The sequence below is a fragment of the Ochlerotatus camptorhynchus genome, unplaced genomic scaffold, assembly GCF_037179485.1.
Source record: "Ochlerotatus camptorhynchus isolate MF236.1 unplaced genomic scaffold, CSIRO-AGI_Acam_v1.1 ptg000325l, whole genome shotgun sequence".
NCBI lineage: Eukaryota > Metazoa > Arthropoda > Insecta > Diptera > Culicidae > Ochlerotatus > Ochlerotatus camptorhynchus.
The window spans coordinates 300,245-327,135 of record NW_027040813.1 but is presented as its reverse complement, the minus strand read 5'-3'; the positions used below and the strand labels follow the sequence as shown (position 1 = coordinate 327,135).

The window sequence follows — 26,891 nt, the reverse complement described above, 5'->3', positions numbered from 1 at the left end:
TAAAAGTTGGCGACGAGTTACATTCTTTTTGCTTGCGACTCCTAGGTTGAGAACCAAGAATTGCAGCGGATAAATTGTGTGAGAAACCGTAAGTTCGCCTAGTTTTTTTTTGTCCAACGTGTAACCAAGTGAGTGAACGGAGAACAGGCACACGGCGAGAGAAGAAAAAGAACAACAACACCACACAGGCTACAAAATAAAATAAAGGATAATTGGATTCAATAAATCATCGTTCAGCGGGTTCCCAAGTATTCCGCCGACGAACCATCCGGAAGAGTGAGTGTTTTCGGTTGTTATTCTGGTGTTTTTGTTGATTTTTTTTTTCGTTCCCTTCTGTTGGTCGAAGACATTGGATACGGCTCGGAACGGGAGTGAATTGAATTGAGCTGACTCAGAAGGGGTTCGTCGCTTGCCTGCTTGCGGGGCGTTGTTGTTGCTGAGGCTGCTGCCGACAACGACCAGCAGTGGTCGGCGGGAAGGAATTTCTCCGGGCTTCTCCTGCCTGAAGCTCGCCCCTGTCTGTATGGTGTTGCCCTGTTGTTACTGATACTGTTGAAGTGGTCGTCGTCGTCGTCGTCGAAGCGTCGTAAGAAAGTGGAAGGAATTTTTGCGCAAAGAGAAGATAGTGCTGCACCGATCGGTGCAATCGGTGGCAGGTGGCTCATTTGAGTTTAGCTACGTGGGCTGACCCGAAAAGCAAGTGGAATTCGGTTGGATCTTCCGTGCAGGTGAGTTTTTTTTTTCTTGTGATGGGGATTTTAGAATTTTAGAAAACTTGAAATGCATAGTTCGAATCTATAGCAGTACTATCAAGGTAAATTCAAAGCTGGTTACTCTTTGATTTCTGAGATGTGCGCACCCCACCCACCTTAAAGCCAGGCGTTCCCATCTAAGATTGGAATTTATATCTGCATGTACATGCAATTTAGTTCCCTCAAACCGACACTGAGATATGAGTAAAACTTGTCTGCATTCAGATCATCATAAAAATATCTGAGACGTAGTTCTCGGAACTGTGCTAAAGTTCTTGACGTTACCCTAAAAATCTGTAAACATTTGTGAAATTCGCTAGACTTCATCGAAAAACTAAGGATTTTCTTACATGCTCTGGACTTCCTTGAAGTTCACTGGAAGTTCGTAGAACTTCTTAAAAGCTGCACAATTTTCTTGAAGTTTATGGATCTGCTCTGAAGTTCTTCCGAAGGTTTCGAAAAAAATCTCTAATTTTTTTGATTTGGCCTGAAATAAGTAGACCCACCAATTTTGGTTCAATTCGGAGCGGGTTGATGCAATTGCTCGGTCACTTGAGATTGAATGATCAAACTGCATTGGACAACTGATTTGCCACATTCGGCAGGGAAAAGCAAACATGTTTCTGTTAGCAATCTTTGAGTAATAAAATTTTTCCTAAATTTGTGATGAAGTAAAAGGGATTCAACTGCTAACGTTTCAAAGCGATGATAAAACTGTAATCAGCATTTTTTTGGAAGACTGTAAACCCAAAAAAGCTACTTCTTCAAGATCTTTACACTTCTCCAAAACTCTAGACATCGCTGAAGTTTTAGGTGCTTGGAACTGCCCTAACGATTTCTGAACTTCAATTAAGTTCTCAAGACTTCTCCGAATTTGTCAGTTCTCGCAATTTTCTGAAGCTAATTGAAATGCTTTGGAGTTATTTGATATATTCTGCCATTTTCCAAAAGCTTCAAAATCTTCTTTGCAGGTCATGAAGCTTTCCTTCAAATCTAGAAGCTTCCTTGAACTTCTCTGGACTTTGTTCCTCCATTATGATGCTCCCTATATTTATAAGAAGTTATGGGAACTTTTCTAACGTTCCAACAATTACCCTGAAGCTTGGAGCTTTTCTGAAGTTTTAGGAAATTTCCTGAGTATCATGGACCTTCTGTAAAATTCCTGCAATTTACTTGAAGTTAATTGAGGTTCTCTGATATTCCCATTACTACCCCGAAGTTTTTGGAAATGCTCTGAAATTATTGACACTGTCTTAAAAACCTTTGAACATCCGAATGAATTTCTCTGAACGTCCGTAAAGTTTTAAAAATGTTTGCCAGTTTGGCATTGCCCGACGTTTCAGCCGTTTATTGTGGCCCCTCAAATCGTCCGAATCGTCAGGCAATGCAAAACTGAACGTTTAGATTACCCAAGGCTGAGTAAGCCATAATCAGAAATCAACAAACATCGGGATCTCGGTCGCTCAACCTTATCAAAACTTATAAGAAGTTCTCTGGACTGCCCTAAAACTCTCAAAACATTTTATTGTTTTTCGAAATTTTCCTGAAATTCATGGAAAGGCCTGAATTCATCGAAACTATCCATTACAGATCTTTACCCAAGTAACCAAAAGTTCTGATAAAAGGCTATTCGTGGCTTAAGCAGCTTGGTTGAAGGTGGTCTATGGAATTCTAAGCAGCCTCATTTTAAGCCGTTATAAGAACTTGAAAGCTCCGGTACCAAAATTGAAGAGCATTCTAAGCAGCATCTGGCGGAACTTGAACGGAACTTTTAGAAAATAAATTAAAAAAAAAGTTTTTGTCCTCTACACCAATTCTATATTTAGTTCGCACTTTTATGAAAGTTATTTCTAAAGGCAGGTCACATTAAATTTGATTTTTGTTTATGTTTGGATAGAATTTTGATGCACTGCATAAATATAAGAATTATGATTTATTCGGGCCACTGATCATTTCATATTCACGTACATTAAATTTTGTTACTAATAAAGACTTGTGCGGATTGCTTCATGTGGCTTGAAAGTTCTGTCAGAACTTTATTTGAACTTTATGGAACTTGAAAGTTCTGTCGGATCTTTATTTAACCTTTATGGAACTTGAAAGTTCTGTCAGAACTTTATTCGAACTTTAAGGAACTTGTAAGTTCTGTCGGAATTTCATTTGAACTTTATGGAACTCGAAAGTTCTGTCAGAACTTTATTCGAACTTTAGGGAATTTGAAAGTTCTGTCAGAGCTTTATTTGAACTTTATGGAACTTGGAAGGGATTTTAATCGTTGAATGCGGAACTTTTGGTTACTTGGGTATACTTCCCCAAAATATCTTGGATATTTCTAAAGTTATTGAGACTGCCCTTAAGATTTCTGAACATCTCTGAAAATCGCTGAGCCTAGCTTACCTGAGGTTCTTGGAATTTATTTAAAATATCCACAGTTTTCCTCAAGTTTTCGGCACTTTTCTGAAGTTCTCAGAACTTCTTAAAAGTTGCTCCAGTTTACTTGGTGCTGATGGAACTGCCTTGAAGTTTCCGATGCAAAGTTCCCAAAACTTCCCTCGGTACTGGTACACCTCGATATAACGTAACTGTCACTTATGACTTCCATCGCCGATTTCTCGCAAATGATCATTCAATCAAGCAAAAGGTACTAATCAAGCAGATATCGCCGATGACGGTCAAAAGTGACAGCTACGTTATATCGAGGTATATCTGTATTTCCTTTCATTCCTCTGAACTTCTTTAAAGTTCCTTAAAATTTTGTGCACCGCCCTGAACTTCATAGAACTTCTCTGAACTTCTCATTATTCTTCTGAGCATGTTTGAACTGTCCACCTAAAGATCTAATAACTTTCTTAAGTCGAGTATAAGTACAAGACACTGAAGAAGTCTGCACATTGTAGACGAAATACGTGTATCTGTCAAGACTAAGCAAATAAGGTAGTGGAATTAAATGGAAATTACTAATCCTTCTCTCTCTTTTTATAAACTTCTCAAAATTTTCTGCACTTCCGTGAATTTAGTAGAGCTTCTGTGGAGTTTTCGATTTTTTCTCTAAAGTTTCTTTAATTTTTGATACTTCTTGAAAGATCCAGCAGTTTTGCTGAATTGAATGGAAGTGCTTTGAAGTTCTCAGAACTTCCATTTAGATATTTAAACTCAATTGAAGCTTTGGCAACTTCTGTAAAGTGTGTGAAATCTATGGAACTGCTCAGAAACTGTAGGAACCTAACATTAAAGATCTTAAAACTTAGTTCTGGACGTTCTTGAAGTTCTTGGAACTATCAAGAAGTTTTCATACCTTTCATGAAATTCTCAAAACTTCTTGATGATTGCCACAGTTTTTCTATGTTCATGGAATTAACATCAAGTTTCGCAATTTTTCTGCCATTCACGGGACTCACAGTTTTCAGGAAACTTTGAAACATCTGTAAGGTTCCTGCAATCATTTTGAAGTTCTTAGAAATTTTCAGAAGTTTTTGGAACTTCCCTCAAGTTCTCGAAGTTCTCATAAAAATCTTTGAACTTACCTGAAGTTTTCTGAAGGTTCTTGAAGGATATTTCCTGAATTTAATGGAACTATCGTGAACGTATCTGATCCTCATCTGAGTTCAAGACAATTTCCTGAAGCTCATAGAGCTGAACTGAAGATCTCGAAACTTTCCTGAAGTTCTCTGATCGTTCAATTAAGAGTCCTAAATAGCGAGAACTTAAATGAAGTTTCGAGAACTTTAGGAAAATATTGAAACTTTCCGTTAGTTCTATTAACATGAGCAAAATTGCTAGAACCTTCAGGATGATATGATAATTCCATGTTCCAAAAACGTCAAGAACGTTCAGAATACCACCATGGATGGTCTAAGATCTTTAGGGTAGGTTTCGGTAGCTTCAGGGTAGATCCAATTATTTCAGTAAAGTTTCGAGAGCTCCAGGGAAGATTCAGGAGCTTTAAAGCAGTTCTATTAAATTCAGGAAAATTGCACCCAAGTAACATTGCAAGTTTTATCGAGGTTTGAAAACCTACAAGTCTAAATCGTGGTCTACAGAACCCTCATAAAACCAAAACTGCTACTTGGGCAGGAACTTCAGAAGGTTCCGCTGCCAAAACTTCAGTTGAGTTTAACGATCTTAAGGGAAGTTACCTAATAATGATCATTCAGGGCAGGTTCATGATTGTCAGGTAAATCGTGGGATCTTCAGGGAAGTTCCAAGAGCTCAGATGAATTTTGAGTACTTTAGAGCAGCTCCATTAAATTCAAGTAAATAACGAGAACCTTCAAGAAGTCTCGACAGTTAATGACAGCCTGGAGAACATCGGCATGTTTGCAGTGCGAGAAAAATGTGGAATTCTTCACAGATAGTAAAAAAACTCGGTAGGGTAGAGAACTACTTCGGCCTAATCGCCCATTTTGGGCCTATCGAACAGAAAACTTCAAATAAATCCATGATTTCAGAGTTTACAAGTCAATTATGCGTTTGGTACGATACTTTAGTTAATAAGCTCCGGAACGAAGTCAATGAGAACGCGTTATATGAAGGGTTGCAACCATTATTCCCAAAAACAAAAGAAGCGCTCCGACCGAATCAATTTTTATCTTCATCCGATAGGCCGAAGTGAACTCATTGGCGTTTCAAAGGCGTTTCAATGCGTTAGGCCGAGTTTAGAATCAGTAGGCCGAGTTTGGTGTCAAGAAGCAGTGTTAGACTTTTGACAATGTCTCAACGATTGGTTTTTCTTTATCAAATTTTACGGTACATACGGAAAGGTAAATAAATTTGGAAGCTATCAGTAATTATAACATTCCGTTTGGTGCTAAACTGCGCTAGATTAAGAAAGATTAAGTGTGGGTTGTGCTTAATAGGCCGGAAATGGGGTATTTAACCCTACTGCAGAAAACGTCGCGAAGTATAGAAGAGGTCGATAGACAAAAGGTCGATAGACAAAAGGTCGATAGACAAAAGGTCGATAGACAAAAGGTCGATAGACAAAAGGTCGATAGACAAAAAGTCGAATGGACCAAAGGTCGAAGGGACAAAAGATCTAATGGAAAAAAGGTCGAATTGAACTTAGAGCGATGAAAGATCGAATCGATAAAAGGACGAATTGAACTTAGAGAGACAAAAGGGCGACGAGATAAAAGGTCAAATGGACAAAACGTCGGATTGAACTTAGAGGAACAAAAGGTTGAATGGACACAAGTTCGAATGGACAAAAGGTCGAATGGACAAAAGGTCGAAATGGACAATATATTGTTTAGACAATTTTTGTTTAGTGTTTAAAAGAACGTAATGAAAATACACCCAAAGAACTTTCAATAATTTAAAGAAGGAATGTATTCTAAGGAAAGGCAGTTATTTATCTCTTAAATTGCAGTGACACGCACAGTAACTGTGTGTTATCTTAATTTTCCAAAGACATGCTCATAATTTAAAGTACGAAAAAGATTTAAAAGTTAGCCAGCCACCCACTTAGATTTTGCTGCCGAGATTGGCACCATCGATCATTATTTGTACTAAGATCTCGGTAAAATTTCTGTTTGTTAGCTGAATCTCGGCAAGTTTTTCAAAGAGATCCAGCAAAATAAAATGCCGAGCTACTCGGCGCTGCCAACCTCGGCAAAAAAAATCTATGTGTGCATTTTGTCATCCAACAATTTGTCCATTTTATCGATTTCGACCCTTTTACATTCGACCTGTTGTCCATTTCGACCATTTGTTCATTAGGACCTTTTGTCCCATCGACCTTTTGTCCCATCGACCTTTTGTCCCATCGACCTTTTGTCCCATCGACCTTTTGTCCCATCGACCTTTTGTCCCATCGACCTTTTGTCCCATCGACCTTTTGTCCCATCGACCTTTCGTCCCTTTAAGTTCAATTCGGCCTTTTGTTCATTCGACCAAAAGTCCTTCGACCTTTTATCGTAAAACACAGAAGAGTAGCGAGAACTCCAGGAAAGATAAGAGAACTGCAGGGCGGTCAACAATAAACATAGGAACTTTGAAGAAGTTCTGACGAATGAAAGGAAACACCGATTTCGAAGAAGTTTCATGAACAACTGTGGGATGGTAAGGAAACTTTTGTAAATTTTCGGGCACTTCGAGGCGGTTCCATCAGCTTCAGGGAAACTGCAGGAACTTTTAAGATGGTTTTAGAACTTCAGACAGACATAACACATTGAATATTTCTCACTGTAAAACATCGTCGCTAAAACATGACCGCCATCTGTTGAGTACACTGTGGTGGGTAGTACGCTGAACAGATGGCGGTAGTGTGTAAACGTCAAACGCAAGGGAATTGGCTATTCGCGCCACAGGTGGCGGTACTACCAACTACGATACTTTTAAATTGACCGTTAAATGCTATACTTGCGAGTGTTATGTCTGTTTGTCTGTGCTGTAGGGATATCCAGAAAGCGTCAGGAAAGTCAAGAAAGCTTCAGAATGGTTCAGAGAACTTGAGGAAAATTGCGAAAAATTTAACCTCAGTGAAGATAGGCCTAGATATTATTAGGGGAGCTGAGAGATTTTTTTCCTTTATTTGTTTTTCGTCGATCTTGTTTTTCGTACTGAGTACCAATGCTACCGACACCAGGAAGGCAGCTCCCACACCTGGACCCTACCTATCGACCCATCAACTCATAGACCGGGGACCAACGGTTTTACTTCCCTTCCGAAGGAAGTCGTGATCAGAGATTTTATGCCTCAGATCTCGCCGGCGCCAACTGGGATTGAACCCAGGCCTTTTGGAGTGAGAGGCAATCACGCTTGCCACTACACCACCGGCGCCGCTATAGGAGCTAAGAGATCTTAACGCTGTAACAATAACTTCAGGGCCATCCAGACTTTCGTACAAGTTTAAAGGTCTGTGAATGTAAGTTTCGATGAATTTGAAACGTCAGCGTCAGATGCTGAGAAACTTTGAGAAGTTCCAGGAATTTAAGGGAAGTCCAGAGAACTCCTGAACATTAGAGAAAATTTTAGACATATTTTGGGAATTTCACAAAAGTTCAGAGACCTTCACAGAGATGATTACAGATTTTTGAGAGAGTGCCATTTATTTCCGAGCAGTACCAAGAAGTTCAGGAAAATTGCAGGAACTTCAGGATGGCTTCGGGAAAGTCGGGGCAGTTCAATTAACTTCAGGTAAATTACAGAAAATTAACATACGTTCCAAGAAATTCAGGGAATTCCCGAAAACTTGAGCAAAGTTCCGGCATCTTAAGGAAAGATCAGAGAACTTTAGAGATGCTTAAAGATTTTTAAGCAGTTTAATTATTTTCAGGGACGTTCGAAGTATTTCAAAGAATATCAGAGATCTTCACAGCAGGTCCATTAATTAATTTCATGAACTTTCAAGAAGATCCGAAGAATTATGAAATAATCTGTGAATTTCAGGGTTGTTCTGAAAATTAATGCAAATATGTGTGGTCTACAGAGAAGTTCTATGAATATTAGGACAATTGTTGCAACGCTAGATAACAACTTGAAGAATTACATAACAGAAGAACAGAAGAACTTCTTGAAAATTTAGGAATCTTCAGGGATGTTTAGAGATCAAACACATTTGAAAAATTGAGGGAGTTTCAGGATAGATCAATGAACTACTGGGCATTTCCATTTTCTGCAGGAAAATTGCGGCAACTTTTAAAAACTTCTCAGATCTAGAGAATATCATTGAAGTTCATACATATTTAGAGCAGATCCAAAATATTCAGAAAGGGGAAGTTTAAAGATCTTGAAGAACTAGAAAATTTGGGAGTTGGTTGGAAATGCTAATATGAAGCTTCAGTGTGATAATTTATTAGCTAGAGAATGATTTTTAGAAGAGAGTAGGTGGTTAGTTCCGTTAGAGTACGGCAGTATGAAAATTGAATAGAAGTTGAAAGTGAGCGAAGGGCCCTTTATTGCGACAGTACAAAGTCAAACGCACACCTTTTGCCTAACCCGTACGATGTACGCGGAGATTGGAAGTATGTCTTCAAATCTACAGGCAAAAGCTGTGCATTTTCAACTTCTATTCAATGTTCATACTGCCGTACACACTTAGATTTTTTCGCCGAGATGGGCACCACCGAGCAGCTCGGCATTTTATTTTGCTGGATCTCAGTGAAAAACTTGCCGATATTCAGCTAACAAACGGGAATTTTGCCGAGATCTCAGCTAACAACCATATTTTTTGCTGAATTTCCAGCCAAATAAAATGCCGAGCTGCTCGGTGGTGCCCATCTCGGCAAAAAAATCCAAGTGTGTGCTCTAACGAAACTATCCACCTACCCTCTTCTAAAGATCATTCTCTAGCTAATAAATTATCACACTAAAGCTTCATGTTAGCATTTCCAACCAACTCTGAAAATCGCAAACTTCGCGTATGAAGTAAAATAAAAACACTTTGAATGTAGTAATTTTGATTGATTCTGTTTGCAATATTAAAAAAAAAATTGTTCAGTTTTATCATCGTTAGTACCTCTTTCAGCAAAGTAGCTTCTACAACTTTGTCCAGAGTTGTGATGCTCTATCTCGAATAACAAAAAAGTTGATATTTACAACTCAGAAACCACCCTAATAATACTTACTTGATTATTTGAACCAGACATCCACTATGTTAAACAAAATTGTAGAACCACTCATTTCAGGCAACTGCAAGGCTGAAGGAAGTAATTTTTCATCTCTAATGGTTCACGATTTATACATGTTTTTAATAAAGGCTGACTAAAAGTAAATTGCTACGCGCGAGGCGCCACTGCCTCTAGTGTTGGGAATCGAAAATATTTGACAGTGGTTTGTTAACACTTCTATAGAGAACAACTGGTGCAAGTTTGATCAAAGTAGTCGATTGCGTTCAGAAATAACTTCAAATGGAACTCGAAAGAAGAAAAAATATTGTACACAAACACCTGGAAAATCCGGAGAGGTTCGGTTCCAAGCTGGCTAAAATGCTGAAGATGCCAAAAACAACAGTTTGTCGAGTGCTCAAAACCTACAAGGCAATCCTGAGTGTGGAAAGGAATCAGCGGACCTACGAAAAAACTGGAACCAGGGAACGTCAACTGCGCAGCAAGGTGTTGAGGTGCGTTAAAGCCAACCCCGGTATTTCGATCCGAAATGTGGCCAGAAGGTACAACGCCAACTTTCAAGCGGTGCGGAACATCCTTGCCAGGGAAGGATACAAGTCGTACAAAGTCGTGCCAAATAGCGTGCACGACCGTTTTTTTGACGAAACACAAGGGCTGCACTTTGATCGATGACGAAACATACGTCAAACTCGATTGCAGCATCCCGGTCAAAAGTTTTACATCGCGACTGGACGTGGGGATGTGCCGGGAAGATTCAAGTTCATGTTTGCCGACAATTTCACGAAGAAGGCCATGATTTGGCAAGTGATTTGCTGTTGTTGGCTGAAAACGGAACCATTTGTCACATCCTCGACGATGACATCCCAAGTTTACATCGAAGAATGCCTGAAAAAGCGTGTATTGACTATATTTTTACCTGTCATTCATTTTCCTCTCCCTTCCAATGCATCGCTCTCTTAAATTCGGTGAGAACACTTTTTCATCTCCAATTGGACACCGAAAACATTCGATAGTGTGTTGCTGGAGTCCGAGCAGGAGTCTATTTTCAGAAATAATAGGAGCCTGCCAGACAGAATTTGACATTAATGTTGCTTCTCACGGTCCTTAGGTTACTGTCTCCTGGACTGATGTTCTTTCGTTTCAAGACCTGTTACAAGACTGTTACAGCTATTATAGCAATTCTGAGTAGTTTTGGTGGTTCTTAGGCTGTGTTATATTTGGTGAATTTTCACTTAAGTTTGACACTTCGAAATAAATCATAATGTTGGTGATCATTCGATTTAAGAGAAGGTGTTTGTCTAAGGATGTGAACCATTTGCTGAGTTAAATTTAACTCATGCGTAAACCTGACATTTCGAAAGTTATATTCTATGTTCGAAAATCCCCGTGCTGTCGATCGACCGGTTTTCGAGCCACGGTTGTGAAAATTTAACTTCTTGTCGGTCAGAAATAACCATGCTCGGATAGCAGGGTTAATCGGTAACTTTTCATCTGTCAAATTTTAATCAACAGTTAATAAAAAAAATCGCCAAATGGTTCAGAGCCTAAATGGATTCCTGGTATGCCAAAAATAAGTCTGGTACAGTAGCAGGTTTATTTGCAAACTTCCCATCTGTCAAATTTAAGTGCCAATCCCCCTTACACCTTAATCTACTTAGGGCGTTTTTTGTGTGTGGGTAATTTCAGGCATAACATTTGGTTACGGCACAAAAGCATTTGTAAACAAATTTTCTAAGGCCCTTTACACGTGTACCAAAGTACCGAAAGTGGTATTGGTTTGCGTGGGCGTACTTTGGTTCGCGTGTGAAGGGCCTTAGAAAGTTTGTTTACAAATGCTTTTGTGCCGTTATCAAATGTTATGCCTAATTTGGTCATTTTCAAAGTCAATTTGACGTTTTCAGGCTGTGTCGCAATTGTCGGGTTAAATTCAACTGGTAGCTATAAGTGACAGATGTATAGTTATCGATTAACCCAGACAGACAGAAAGTTAGATTTTGACAACCGTGGATGAGTTCTGCTCGAAATCTGGTCGGTCGACAACACAGGGATTTTTGAACATTTGAAATGTCACTTTTAACTCCCGGCAGGGGGTAAGTCACTCTGCCACATTGTGCTAACACCCACAGAAACACACTTCGACACACTTCAAACACCCACAAACACCCTTCCGACGTATGATAAGCAATTTTTTAATCAATTCTGGCACCACTGCAAATAATGTTTACATTCAATTGTTATTTTGTTGTTTTGTTATTGTTGTTGTTGTTTACAGTTACAACGATACGATCCCAGATTGGTACGACTGAGTACGGAAAATCTCGATACCCTCGGAAGTGATATAGTAATGGATTTTCGGGACACCACGGGACAACACTTGAATGTGGATTTGCCCCGAAGGTCTCTGCTCGCAATGTCCGGCGAAAGTCGATACGGATCATACGGATGGACTCATGGAATAACGCCGAGAAAGATGGATACGGTAAGGTTGAATGGCAGCCTAACAATTAGGAAACGTGAATAAAGAGTATGTTTACGTTCAGAAAGTTGAATGACGCCCCTTGACGTTCCCAGTTTAGTTCTCTGTGTGATACGTATCAACAAGAAGCGAATGACAGAGCTGATCGTATCAAAGAGAACGCTGCCCAATTAGAACTGGAGGCACTCACCGTGGCCACGAATTGCAGGGTTCTTAGAATCGCTTAGTCCCGGGTCTATCCTCCTGAACATTGGATGCGGTAATGGTAAATATCTGGGGTTGAATCCTCAGATCATCGTAGGCTTCGTAGGCAAGCGATTTGGGAAATGTGTCGAGTACTTCGCCCAGGAGGACGGGCACTGATTTAAGAAAGACAATCAAGCTATATACGGCAGCATAAGCACAACAATAAATCACCGTGGGATGGAGAGCCGGAGAAGGTGGTTCCGATTGAACATGGCGACGGGGAATTGGTGCTGCCAATTCCCACCAACAGGACGCAGTTTCAGCATAAGGATTTGTTGCTTCCTTGGAAGTTGCGTGACGTAGAACGGCAGCAGCAGGAAGCGAAGGTAACTTTTCTCAGGTATTAGCATGTGGTTCGAAAAGAAGGAGATGTCCGAATTGTGTTTGGCGGTGGGCGAGATCAGCGTGGAAGATAGTTACTATGACCAGGGGACTTGGTGTATTATTTTTAGAAAAGAATTAATATTTAGCCTATTAAGGCACAGACAAAATTAAGGTTATCGATCGACTTGACTTCAACCGGAATGTATCCCCGAAATATAGATTTATTTAAAATACCAGTCCATTTACTCATCATCAACCGCTTTCCCGACACTGTAGAAATTTACCAACTCGTAATATTTATAATTCTCCAGCAGGTCAGTCAACTGTGGCAGTTTCGTCTTCACATTGACCCCTTTGAACTTGAACTTATCGATGTACAGATCGGTCAGAATCTCGTAGATGCGGTTCATCGTTTCGAATGTCCAAATCGATCATTGTCTGCAGTATCTGGTGGTCCTTCGTCAGCTTGTTGTAGTGAACGATCTTCGGCTCGATCAACTTGATTAATCCGGGGAAGGTTTGCTCGTTGATATCTGAAAATGGGTGCTACGCTGTTATCAATCAAATCGAATTTGTTGAAAGCTGCAGCTTGATCCGTTTCTTGGTGACTTCCTTCGTAATAAAGTCCTTGAGAATCTAAATGGTAGAAATATTTGTCGCTTCTGAAATTCGCTTCCACCTTGCCGTATTCACAAATTAGAAGACAATGAAGACGTGACGGAAAAGAGCCTATTCCTTTCGTTTCCATAAATATTTTTCGGTATTTCCGGGATACTGTTCATAAGCCAGTTGTGCATTTCAGCCTGCTGAAGGCCCCCTTGAGAGTGAGCAAATCATTAGGCGCCAGGTTAGGCGCCCATTTCGTCTTCCTCCTCAAGTGAGAAGACCAATGCTCGTTTCATGGATTAATCTGCACACAAACAACAGCAAAGGAGTCGCAGGAGGATCTGCCATTAATAGCGTTATGTTGTTTTGATTGAGGATATGGTTGCCAGTAAATATATTTTTTCGGTTGAAGTTTTGACAGCTCGGTCAACATGATGAAACACCTTCCGACACCCAAAAACACACTGGAAACACAATAAGCACAGACACATGGTGGCAGAGTGACTTACCCCCTGACTCCCGGTTAAGGCTGTGAATTGATGAATTTTCACTTAAATTTGACAGATGGAAATTTTCAAATAAACCTGCTCTTGTACTAGTCTTATTTTGGACCAGGACTCAATTTTGTAAAACACCATTGGCGTAGCTAGAAAATTTATCTGGGGGGTATTTTTTTTCTGTGATCAATAATGTGACCTTGAGGCTTGCTATTATCTATTTTAATGGTGAAACAATAAATTTGATTATATTTATTTCATAACAACGATTGGGACCTCTATTGTAGGAGCCTTAAAAGCGCACTGATGTGGAAAAAGCAATGATCGATTGTTCCTGCTTTTTGCCACCATCCAATACGGTTTATCCATCTGAACAACTTTTTCCAAGACATCAACCTTCTGTTTAGTAAAGCTTTTGCCTATTTTTGCATTATCCTATTATAAAACTATACTGTAAAACTATAAGTCAAATCTCGATGAACATTTTTAAAGGCCCGATCTGCTTTGAGCGATTCGCTTAACTGACTTTCGCTCTTTTATAACCTCGCTATCGGCTATCTGATAGTCATAGCAAGCGCGAGAGCAAGTGAGCACTGAATGGCTGATTATGGTAAAAATGTTTGATCAATTTTCAATATATTTTTTTTATTGATAAACAACTATAATATTTACACCAAACCAATCCTACGTCAAATCTTAATCAAGTGGTGTAATAAGATACGAAATCCAACCATAATTGGTCAAGTTATAAGCGTTCAAAACCTGACACTATTTCGTCACACTATTTTTTTGATTTGCACCCCAGCATATTCCACAAAGACTTAGTTCATACGCCAATATTAACCGTCAGCATGAACTACCTCTCAATATTAGAACGAAGTTATCTATGAATTTGGATTTCGTTGGTTCGGAGAGTATCATAACTGACATTATGATCAGAACTTCAATACTGCGGATCGTTAACCGAAAATAATCTGCCGAAGCTAATTTCAATCGAATATCTAGTATCCAACCTTGTAGTATGGAGTATAGACTCTCTAGTTTCACCAGTTGTGAATCGGTTGAAGTTTCAGTATTCAGGATTTGCATTTTCTGGATGATTTTATAAGCTTGACATATAGTTAATATATAGTTTATAACTAAAAACTAAAAAATAGTTTTCTTTGACGTGAAATTGAGAAGAAAACGTCATACGCCCTGATAATTTCTTACATGTTGTTACCCCCCCGGATCTTCCATCCTTTGAACTGTCAACACAGGTGATACGCCGTGGAAATACACCCTCGGGACTTTTTGTTTGTTGTTGCGCCTTGCTTCTTCGTTCGCAAATTTTGTGAGAGTGGAATTACGCCCAAAGATTTTTTTGGTCTTCTTTTTGTTCGTTGTTTACACGTGAAATATCAGTCGGATGCATTTCAACGTAGTTCTGGTGCAAGGCGTAACAACCAGATGCATAATAGAGTTGGAATTGGATTTGAAATGATATTTTCTTCTACTTTTTCGTGTTTATCGAGTAGTTTGTGAACTGTTCTCTCTATATGTGACAAAATATGGTTTGTTTACATTTTGGCTCTTCCGCCCCTTTCAAATGTTAGTCTAGAATTGTCATAATTCAAAGACTAAGATAAAATTGCAGGATCCTTCCTAGACCACCATTTCATAAAAATTCCAGTACATGAATTATCAAAATTAATAAAATAAACATTGTCATACTTATAATATGTTTAACCTAATCAAAAGTTTAATAAAAAATCCACAAAATAAATATGCCTGCAAAAAAAAATCGACAAAATTTAGTTCAAAATCTATTTGCGGATTAAAAAAAGGTTTTGATAGCATAAACTTAGACAAGCTTTAAATCTCCTGGACTTAAAAATTCGTAATTCAAGATCTTGGGAAACTTACTTAAATTCTTAGACTTGCTGCATTTTTCGAGAGGAAAATTCTTCGAGATAAAAAAAATAAGAAACAATTAATAGCTAAAAATTTCCAAAAATCTTGACATTTGACAAAAATTATGAAAAATCAGATTATCAATTAATTTCATCAGGTTTTTAAGATATCGGATTTTGATAGTCACTTTTGAATACTTCCTGAACAACCAACAGCCTTGTAAGAATATTTGAATTTTCAAACAGTTGGAGATCCTCAGAACTTTATCAACCTGAAGTCTTGGAAAAATATCCAGAGAACCTTGCTAATATCTTCGCCTATATGGAGATCTTGTGAATATTTCCTGCTGTCTAGGAAGGATGTCTCGAAGGATATCCTGTAACTTTTGCAACGTTTCCTGAACAACTTCAAAACTCCCTTCAGTTTTACAAAATTTCCTCCACTTTATTCCAAATTCCCTATTATTTACATCTCTCGAATTCTACGAAGATCTCTGAACATCTTGGCGCTTCTGGAAAGACACCTATCATCTACAAATATTCTTGGATATCTGGAAAGCTCATTGAAATTTAACGAAGATCCCATAGCCTCCACAAATTTCATGGAGCTTTTTTGAAGTAAGATCTCTGACAACGAAGTTCCCTAAGCTGAAGCGAGGATCCCTCAAGATCTTAGAAGTTTATTGAGTTATAATTAATTCCCTGAACTTTTTCAAAATTCCTTCTGCATAGTTTGCTGCACTTCTAAGTTTCTCGCGAAGTTCCACGAACGAAATTTCTTGAATTTGTGCGTAATTTCCACAACTATTCCAAGTCCAGGAAACTATATAGAGGTTCCCGATAGGCCTTTTTAATGCACCACCAACGTAGAGGGCACCACGCGAGTTCTAGAGGAAACGTTAACCAAACCGTTTGTTTACATCAGAAGAAGGATTTTTCACAACGCAAATTAAAGCATTTTTCATTGAACATCTGGCCAGTTTCCTTAAATACATTTTTCAGCCAGTTAAACTTAAATAAATTTTCTACTTCTACGCAGTTAGGAAAGGTCCATTAATTATGTCACGCAAATTTGGCCCATTTTCAACCCCCCTCCCCCTTTGTCACATTTTTTGTATCGACCTTGAGTTTTTTTGTATGACTCGTCACAGTTTCCAAACCCTCCCCCTTCCCCCTGAAAGTGTGACATAATTAATGGACGATCCCTTATCAGAACTTCTCCAAGTTCCTTGTTTCTACGATTTTTTCGGAAGATCTATGAAGTTCCCAGAATTTCTACGATGTTCCCTGAACTTCTTAGAAGACCTTGATGTTTTACGAAGTTTTTAGAAGTTGAAGAAAATCAATGGGCTCATAGCCAATTTGTAAAGCCTGAAGACGTCTTATTATCATAGATGTAACTCTAAGTCCAGAAGGTCCAGAAGAAACGTGCTCAACTTTTTAGCTCAGCTCTGGTACTCTCTTCGGTCCCAAGCTAATCGATGCACCCCTCGAAACATAGGAAAATCCGAGGGGGGCGACACATCTAAATCTCAGTTCTAGATGCTCAAGAAATCTCACACAAGCGAATCAATCTTCGAAAAATCATATTTCATTTCTCGCATCTACTGCTTGTGCTTCATCTTTTTGCAAGAAATCTTCAAAATCGACATAAATCTTCCTTCTATTTACTCAGCGTGCGTGCAGCTAGCCACAGCAAAACACAATCTTTTCTGCATCGTAGATAGAGTCGTCCCCCTCGGGAAAATCCACGAACCCCTCATTTTATCTGTCAAAATTTCATAGCGAATCAAAACAAACGTAGTGTAGTACTAGAATTTTGACTGGAATGGGGCACGGTTATAGATGTACTTGGGACCAATAGGCTAATCGAGTAGTGAGCCAATTTTAAATCGTTAGTTTCCAACCGGTGGTGCTACCATGACAAATACGAGCACATTCCCAACTAAACCCTTATTTGAATTAACTGTTGGAATGTGCGAAGAATATGATTGTGAGAGTTATGTCTGTTTGTCTGTCTTAGTACATTTACCCTTGGATTTTTCGAGAACAAAGATAAATATCAGATTCAACATATTTTGACAAACTTCATCCAGTCCTAATGTTTCGCTTCCTAATAATTTATCTGCAAGTTATTTTAGGAAAATTAGCATAACCAATCTGCAGCAGCTGGCCCCGATCGAATGTTTCCTAAAACAGTCGTCTTACACAAAGTTGTTTAACCAAGTCTCGCTTTGATTTTGGTTGCACTTTCCTATCGCCCATCATTCATCTGCTGCCTTATCTCGATTGGCAAAACCTGTCAGAAAAGAGATTGACTCGAGTGAAATGTGTGCAAAAACAGTTTGACAAGTCTGGCGAAAGAATTCCAGGAATTTCCTCCCCTTCTCCGCCCGTTTCCCCCACAGACTCCGAACCAGTCTTTCTCCGTGTCTCCGTCTTCATCGTCGCCGTCGTCGTCGTCGTCGTCATCATCGTCATTCGATTTTCCAATCACTCATTCGAGTTTATGTCCACGGCCAAACCCCACAACATCCGGCGACCACGATGACGATGACGACGACGACGACGACGACACATCAACTATATGCTGCGTACGGGGATCGGATCAGGTCAAACCAGCAGCAGCCAGCGTAGCAGCCGTCCAACGAGAGCCATCACAAAAGTGGAGAGGAACCTGTTTTGACAGATTTATGTACGCGGGCGCGTTCGGTCCGAGAAAGGCATATAAAAAAAAAGAGCAACCTGCCTCTACCCCTCTCGTCTTGGTCTTGCTCTTGGCTAGGGATGGGCAAAATAGCTCTTTTCACTGAACGGTTCCGAGTTGTTCAGTGCATTGGAAAGAACTAGTTCTTTGGAACAGTTCTTGCGTTCTCAGATTTTTCCTTACTAAACTAAAATCTCACTCTACCGATAATGATAGGAAACAATTGTGGAATACTTGTTAGTTATCACTTTCGACTTAATTTCATTCCCGTGTGGCTCTTTTACAAGTTCATTCCTTATATAGCAACTGGTCATTACCGTACTAGCAACAATCAATCCGAAACTATCGATTTTAAATTGGCTCACTACTTGACTAGCCTATTGGTCCCAAGCAAATCGATTAACGTACCCTATTCCAGTCGATTCTAGTACTACACTATGTTTGTTTTGATTCGCTATGAAAATTTGACAGACAAAATGTGGGGTTCGTGGATTTTCCTATGTTTCAAGGGGTGAATCGATTAGCTTGGGACCGAAGATGCTGAACCAAAAAGATGAGCACGTTTCTTCGGAACCTTCTGGTCTTAGAGTTACCTTTATGGTACTAGTTTTCCTATACATATTATCATCAATCTAAGAAGCGTCCGCGCTTCTATTGGGATTTTCTCAGCGTCACGCGAGGCGTCACGCACAAATATGACGTGTTTGTTTGTTTACATTTATCTGCTGCCGTTTGCGATGCGTTTTTACAATGCTACAAACTTCTCAGGTGAGTGTGACTGTTTTTGGTAGCCTCTTTTTCTTCGGCAAACTTTCCATTTGAACTGCGTGTTAACCAGAAGGCAACTCAAAATCAGTCGCATTTTGGAGTGCGTATATTTCATTCAAAGAAAAATCTGGCATACCAAAATTGCTCAGTCGTAAACATGTAATCAGACTGAAGCTGAAAGACTCAGGAAAAGTGTGAAATTTACGTTTAAATTTAAGTTGCCGAAAACAGTCAATGGGTATCGAAGCCGACATTTACCCTATATGTGGTTCTTGTTCTTCAGATCAGTTCATTCCTTTTGCTTTATTCGTTTTGAGCAGACCGGTTCGCTTAGAAGAGCTAGTTCTTTAGAGCAGTTCCTGATCGGATTGCCCATCTCCAGTCTTGGCCGTCGCCGTAAAAGTTGCGCATACTTGTCGCACTTTTCTTTTTGCGGCGTGACACTCTCTTCTCCCGGTGCGTTGTGTGTGACTGGTGCGTGGTTGGCTAAGTGCGATGGTCTGAGCGGTATTTGGGAATTTAGCGAAAATGAGATTATATCTACCATGTCACTGACTGCCAGCGGAGGGGGGATTCTAGCTTAGGTTTAGCTACATTTCAAGTCTTGTCAATCTTTTGGAGCATTTTTTCAATGTCTACGTTTCGGACTCTCTTCATCACAATTTTCATACCGCGGCATTCCCTAACTGTGTGCCACCTACCTGCGGATTCTTCTCCTGAAAAAGTTCCATTCCCACACTTGCTGACCGAGATGGGTCTCCTCCAGTCAGATGTCGTTGCTAATTAAATCCACTTGTCACACACATCCCACGATCAGGAGACTTTCTACATACCTCCAACGGTGGCCGATCAGGTTACCCCAGGGGAAAAGAGATCGAACGGAGAATCGCATCATCCCCATGGAGTTGCGTGTGCGTCGTCATGCCGTGATCTCTAGTAGTAGAACTACTGCACGCACACGCACGATCCCGATCGACCGACAGACCGACCGACCGACGATCTGTGTCAGTAAGCAAGTGGAGTTTTTATGTCCCTCCGCTTCTTCCCGTTCCATCCATCCCATACCCATATCGTGGGTTGGGTTGTTGTCTATGGCTTGAACGGTCTTCTATAGAGGGAGGCGAACTGGTTCAAGCGAGGTGTAATCAACCAGATTGCCGCCCGCGTTCGTGTCGAAGTCGCAGCCGGAACGGCTGTGGTATGGATGGGCTGTATAATTTTTCATGTTTTTGACGACTCTACTGACATGGTTCGGGCCACGGAATGATGGCTAAGCCCACAATGGGTTTTTGATGATATTGACACTTAACCGGATTATGCGGTCGCCGAATCTTAACGGGTGAGGTTTACAATGAGTATGAGTATTGTCTTTTTTGGTGGAAGTTCCCTAATTTTCGAAGAAAAATCTTTGGAATACTTTCATCACACGAATCTTGTTAATGTTTAATGGAGCCTTCCGACCTCACATAGCTCAATCAGTAAAAGTGAGACTGAAAACAAAATGATTTATTCAGTCCGCATCGTGCTCTCTTGCCATGCGGATCTATTTGCTTGTTGCTGAAGGAGGTGTTACTGCTACCTAAAGCTACAAGAATTTTTTCAGTATATAATCTGAATTTTTTTACCTTCTTCGACTCTTATTCCTCTTCGATCCTTGTTTGGACCCAACCCGAGGTAATCCTGCTTGAATATCGCCTTGGAAAATTCTTTTGTCGACCCTTTGGATTCTTATAGTAATCTGCTTGGAAGTCGATTTGGATAAACGTTTTACTGCCCCATGACGCGTAAGCGCAAAAGAAAAGGGCAATATCTTGATCCCTCTTCGGATGAAATTAATTTGAGCAGATGACGAGAATGATCCATCATCCAGGAAAAATGATAGTAACTTTTGAACTTCGTAAAATTTTAGTTTTCACTGCAAATTGGCCGTCGGGGTGAATGCCGTGTATTGGCTGAAACCTTGGACGGATTCAAACGTCTGCTTCAGTATCGTACAGAAAAGCAGCACCATTTTTTTTTACTTACGACACCAAAACTGAACGTGTGTTCAAGGTTGTCTTGAATGGTCTGCCCAGTGGTGAATCCCTGGATCAGATCAAAGACGAACTGGCATAATTACTTGGAGTTGTGCCAGTCCAAGTAATCAAAATGAAAATGAAATCCCGTCCTGGTGATACGCGCAACGGAATTACTGAGAAGAGCCGTTATTTTTTTTTCTGGTGTCCTTTTCATCGTTTGGGACGGCTACCGTGATGAAAACATAGTGATATTGATACCTGTAATTTTAAAAGTTTGTTTGTTACATTACATTCTGAATGATGATATTACTACTTACATATATCAGTAAGTATAGGCCAATTGTAAGAGAAATAGGTGATGAATACTTTACATCTAAGATCTGGAATATGTAGCGCAAAGTCCGTGAGTGGTCAGAACTAACGTGTCTGCTCTTAGATCTTTTAATTATTCGAAAATCTATTATTTTAACTCCTTCTGTATTTGAATTGGGGGCCCTGAAAAGGGCCGTTTGTTTATTGGTTGTTGGTCCTGAAAAGGCAAATCCACTCGCCCGGACCTGGAACATAGATGACATTGCTTCACGACGCTGATGATGGTGACACTGTAACACACTTAACGATGATGGCCCACAGCGGTGGATCTTATGAAATGCTGCAACGTTTTACATCGGGCTGGAGCGTTCCTGGTTGCAAGAATATGGCAGCATTGACACCATACCAAGACGTGCTTTGGCCAGTATTGAATCGCACACTTAAAAAAAATCATGTAAATTTAGGCGCTCTGAGACTGACATATACGAGCGTCATTTTTGACATAAAATTGAGTCGTAATAGACGCAAAACTCAGCTCAATTAAACGTACTTTTGGTCGAGTACCGAACTTTTCAGTCTCGGAGCACTTAATTTTACATGACATGTTTGTTTACGTCTCATCCTTTATGTCAAAGATGGATTCCGTCACGTGTAAAATTAAGTATTTCTAAGTGTGTGGATTGTTGTGAAATAACAACTAGCGCTTTGGCTTTGATGCCTACCGGATGACGGCAACCCAGTCATGCTGCCTATTGCGTGATACCTTTCCACCGGTCGATGTGGGTGCATTCATCGTTGTCTTCGTATTGGTGCCATATGTGCTGTTCCACGTGTCCATGTCCATGTCCATGTTCCATGTGTCCGACGCTTAACCGTCCATTGCTCGAAAGTACCGTGACCGCCCCTTATTGTGCGCAGTTCTTAATTGTGCGCATTTCAAGCATTCTTTCTACATTTTACGAACATTACTCATTGTTATCACCACAATATTATTTTTCTTTGAAGCACTGTTGAATAACATATCTGCATTCACAATAATATTTGTATTTTACAGAAATTAAGTGAATAAAATAAAAAAAACACAATCTACAACACTGAAAACGTTAAAAAATCAGCTCCGTTAGCTTGAACGTTTGTACCGCGCTCGAAGTGTTGTTTTAAATTTCGAAGTGAAACCCAGTAAAAGAATTGGAATATTTACAGCAGCTGGTAAGATATATTTGCATTAATCGTATCCTACTCAAAAACTAGCGGTTACATACATAATTTTTGTGCAAAATTACGATTTACTATTGCGCAGAATTAGGCACCATTGTTTTTATTTACGTTCCTAATCATGCGCAGAGTGCTCCAAGATGAATCGTGGCCGGAAGAATGTGCAGTACAACCAAAATCACATGGTTCTGGCCATGGATATGGTCAGAAGAGGATTTTCGGTTCGTCGAGCCGCAAAAGTCCATGGAATCCCTGAGAGCACTCTTCGTAAAAAAATGCCCCTGGCACTTCGGAAGTAATGCGTCCAGGAAGACCAACCGTTTTAAATAAGCAAGAGGAGGACCGCATCATCCAGTGGATAATCGAGATGGCTAGGGCTGGCTTCCCGGTGGACTCCCAGTGTCTGAAAACGTTGGTCGCATATTACCTTAAATCCACAGGACATTCAAGATTCCATAAAACGCATGCTCCTGGTCGAAAATGGTTAACACTATTTTTGAAGCGGCATCCCAACATTTCCCGAAGAATCCCAGGTGCCCTTTCGAAACAGCGGACGTATGTCACTGAAGGTAAAATTAGGAGCTGGTTTGAAGAAGTCGACCGGCATATTGAACAAGCTAGCTTGAACGAGAGTGTACCCCATTTGGCATAAATACGTTAGGCATACGGACGTTAAGCATACGGACGTTAGGCATACGGACGTTAGGCATAATGAACGTTAGGCATAAAGTCATTAGGCATAATGGACGTTTGGCATAATATACGTTAGGCATAATGGACGTTAGGCATAAAATACCTTGCTGCTGTGCAACTCTAGAAAACTGTTTCGAGCATGGTAAACAATGAAATCCATTATTTATCATATCATAAGTGACGTACCTACATATTTACTTAGATCCAAGATTAGTAGCGATAGTGGTTAAGTAATCTGGCAACAAAACTCAGCATAGTTTTTTACTACATCTTGAAATCAATCGCATATAGAAATAATAAAGCACACATTTGTTGTAATATATTCTTACACATCTATTGCAAGTCCGGGAAACTTTGAGATTTGGGCGTAATTGCTTTTGTAAACAGACATGTCAATCGCTGATCGTGAATAAAAGAAAAATCTCGTGAACAAACTATACCAAATGATAGAGGAACCATTCATCTGCCTGTTTGTGTTGTTAGTTTTTGAGATTGAGCTTTCATTTGCGAGAAATCGTCAAATGAAGTGTTTGTTTACAAAAGCAATTACGCCCTAATCTCGAAGTTCTCCGGAAATGTCAAAGAAGATAAGGTTTTCCTCAAAGAACAGCTCATGAAATAAAGAATGGTGAATTCTGTGTTTTTTTATTCAATAACAACAACAAAACAACTAAGGTTGAATAAAAGATGATGTCAAAGAACAGCTCATGAAACGAAGAATGGTGAATTCTGTGGTTTTTCATTCAATAACAAAAACATATCTGATGCTTCCAGGATTTACTCCCATACTTTTCGATACAACGATTATGTTTTTGTTGTCATCAAAATGAATACTAGCAGGACCGTCTGCTGATGTGAGGGAGCGATACTTCCATGAACAGCGACGAGTTGCCGAAACAAACAAGGAACTGTGGCAAACGTACTATCTTCAACCAAAAACTTTGCCTGTCCAAGACGTCGCAAGTTTTCATGAGTCCCAAAAATTAAGGCTCTTTTATTATTGTCACCGATGTCAGCAATCAATACACGGTCCCCATTATCATCCTTCTGGAATTCAACGGGTAGATTATGCCTAACGTCTATTATGCCTAACGTCCTTTATGCGTAACGTCCATTATGCCTACCGTACATTATGCCTAACGTCCGTATGCCTAACGTCCGTATGCCTAACCTCCGTATGCCTAACGTCCGTATGCCTAACGTCGTGTACCCCTTGAAAGATGCCATGAAGCATCCGACCCGAATTTTCAATATGGATGAAACATAAATTCGACTTGTGCCCACAAAAGAATCTGTAAAATTCTTCTCTATAAAGTGTAATTACATTTTCTTTTCCTTTTACAAGCAATAACCATTGTATTCCAACAATGTATTGCTATTTTTTAGCTGCGCACAATTAGGAACAAATGTGCGCACAATTAGGAACATGCGCAATAAAGTACGCATAATTAGGCACCCATCATCGGTGTATAAAATGATCGCTTTTGACACAATGATCGGTTTACCTATAATATCAATATATTGTTTCGATTGTTATAGATATTATCAATACATTCTACTAAATAAATAATTTAAATTTCACTTTAAAATGTCTAATGTAATGTTTAAATCACAAAAACATCTTAACTGCGCACAATATGGTACCTTCACGGTAAATGACGAAGAAAACGCTTTGGCAAGCGTTTTTACGACCGCTGCTTTTCTCCTCCCTTCCATTCATTGATGAAATGGTGAGCGGTCAACCGAGCGGTGAGCTCGCTCATGTGAGCATGCGCAATATGTCGTGTGTTCGATTTGCGCTCTGTCGTTACGTCCGTGTTTGGGATTTTTCGATATATGGCTGAATATTGATTTGTTTAATGTGACCCCCCAGTATAGAAATTAAAATAAATCCAATACGAAACATATTTATATCAGAAAACTCTCTGACGAAGCTGACGTTGCTGAAAACGCAACCAACCTCCATCAGATTCCTAATATTTTTCCCGAGGAATCCGAGATTACGGCTGACGAACTGTTGGCCTATATCAAATCATCAAGCTCCAGGTTTCGACAACATCCTGAATCTGGACCTCAAACACTTGAGTTCCACATCGTTCAACCCTCTAGCACTGATTTTGAATCTGTGCCTCAGACTTGGCTACTTCCCCTCGTGTTGGAAGTCAGCTAAAGTCATGCCCATCCGGAAACCTGGGAAGGATGCGTCCTCTCCTTGAAGTTATCGACCAATCAGCCTTCTCTCAGGGTTATTAAAACTGTTCGAAAGAGCAGTCTATCACCGGCTCCTAACATGTGCCGAAGAAAACAACTTGTTACTCGAGGAACAGTTTGGTTTTCTGAACGGTCGAACGGAACTAGTCTGTTTGGAAAACATCTCCCATGGCGTTGAAAAAGCGTTCGGCAATGTTTGGAATGATGGACTGGTGTTCGAATTGCAGCAGTACGGTCTTCCAATCTTCCTAGTGAAGATAATAAACAACTACCTATCGGACAGGACGTTCCGAGTCTCTCTGAATGGCATCACATCGAATGCTTTCAACATCGGTGCCGGGGTTCCACAAGGAAGCATCCTTGGCCCCATTCTATTCAACCTGTTCACCTCCAATATGCCGGCACCCCCTGATGGTGGATTGTTGTCTCTGTTCGCAGATGACACATCCATCGTCTACAAGGCTAGGGTCATCGGAGCTCTGACTGCCAAACTTCAGAGAGGCCTGGACGTCCTGTCTGAATATTTCAACAGCTGGAATATCCGTATCAACGTGGCAAAGACCCAGGTCATCATATTTCCACACTCTAAATCTCCCAGACTTGTTCCGTCGGTGAATAATAAGATCTGCCTCAACGGCACAGTGGTGGAATGGTCGAAAAAGGTAGTCTACCTCGGCTTAACACTAGACAGCAAGTTGATTTTCAGGAAGCACGTTGACAAAACGAACACCAAGTGTAACATCTTAATAAGATCACTGTATCCACTCAGCAACAGGAGGTCCTATCCCTGAAAAATAGGCTTGTTATCGACAAACAAATCATCCTTCCCGTAATTGAGTACGGTATGCCAATCTGGGAGAGTTGCGCCAAATTCCATCACCCCAAACTCCAAAGGATCCAGAACAAGATCTTTAAGATGATCCTAAACAGTCCCCCGCGAACTAGAAATTCTGAGATCGACCTTCTGGCTGGAATTCAGACATTAGAAGAACGGAGATTTTTATCCTGGAAAGGTTCAGAGACACCTGTCTGAGATCGACTTATTAGATCATACGTGATCTAGCACGTTAGGTTAAGTTATACTCGTAGTTAGGTAGGTTATTCAATTAAAAAATAACACACCCCCAAGGGGTATTCTGTAGACTAGTAGAAAAACGTGAATACGTAAATTAGAATAACAAATTAAACAAAGATGAAGAGCCTGATCAATTAAAATGTTAAAACAATGTAAAATCATAATGAACAGAAATAACCGTAATTTTACTACTAGTACCAGTAGCCGAGTTATTAACGGAAGAGAAAGTCGATGAAGAGAATCGATCAATTTCGAAATCGGTCTATGTGAAAAGTTGAGTGAGATTTCTAGTTAACCTACTAGCCGTGGTAAGCCCGTTTCAAAAGGTCGTAAATCGTTGTTTTTTAACTCTTGAAGCCTAGTATGCAGTTCAAAGCGAAGTGAAATTTGAAGCAAGTGAAAAATCATGAAATTTCGAGCTAGCGAAAAAGGTTGTGAGAAAAAGGTTGTGAAAAAATGATTGTGGATCATATTCCAATTTTGAGTGTTCACTCGGCTGTCGACAAAAGCAGGCCACTCTCGATGTGTGCTA

General features: G+C 40.0%; 1 protein-coding gene across 1 annotated transcript in view; it reads left to right on the top strand.

Moving 5' to 3' along the window:
• Positions 1 to 616: 616 nt before the first annotated feature.
• Positions 617 to 26,891, top strand: part of m (miniature) — a 120,335-nt gene continuing 94,060 nt past the window's right edge. The window contains exon 1 of the mRNA XM_065230008.1: positions 617 to 728. The gene's annotated coding sequence lies outside the window, so the exon portion shown is untranslated. The remainder of the gene's footprint in view (positions 729 to 26,891) is intronic.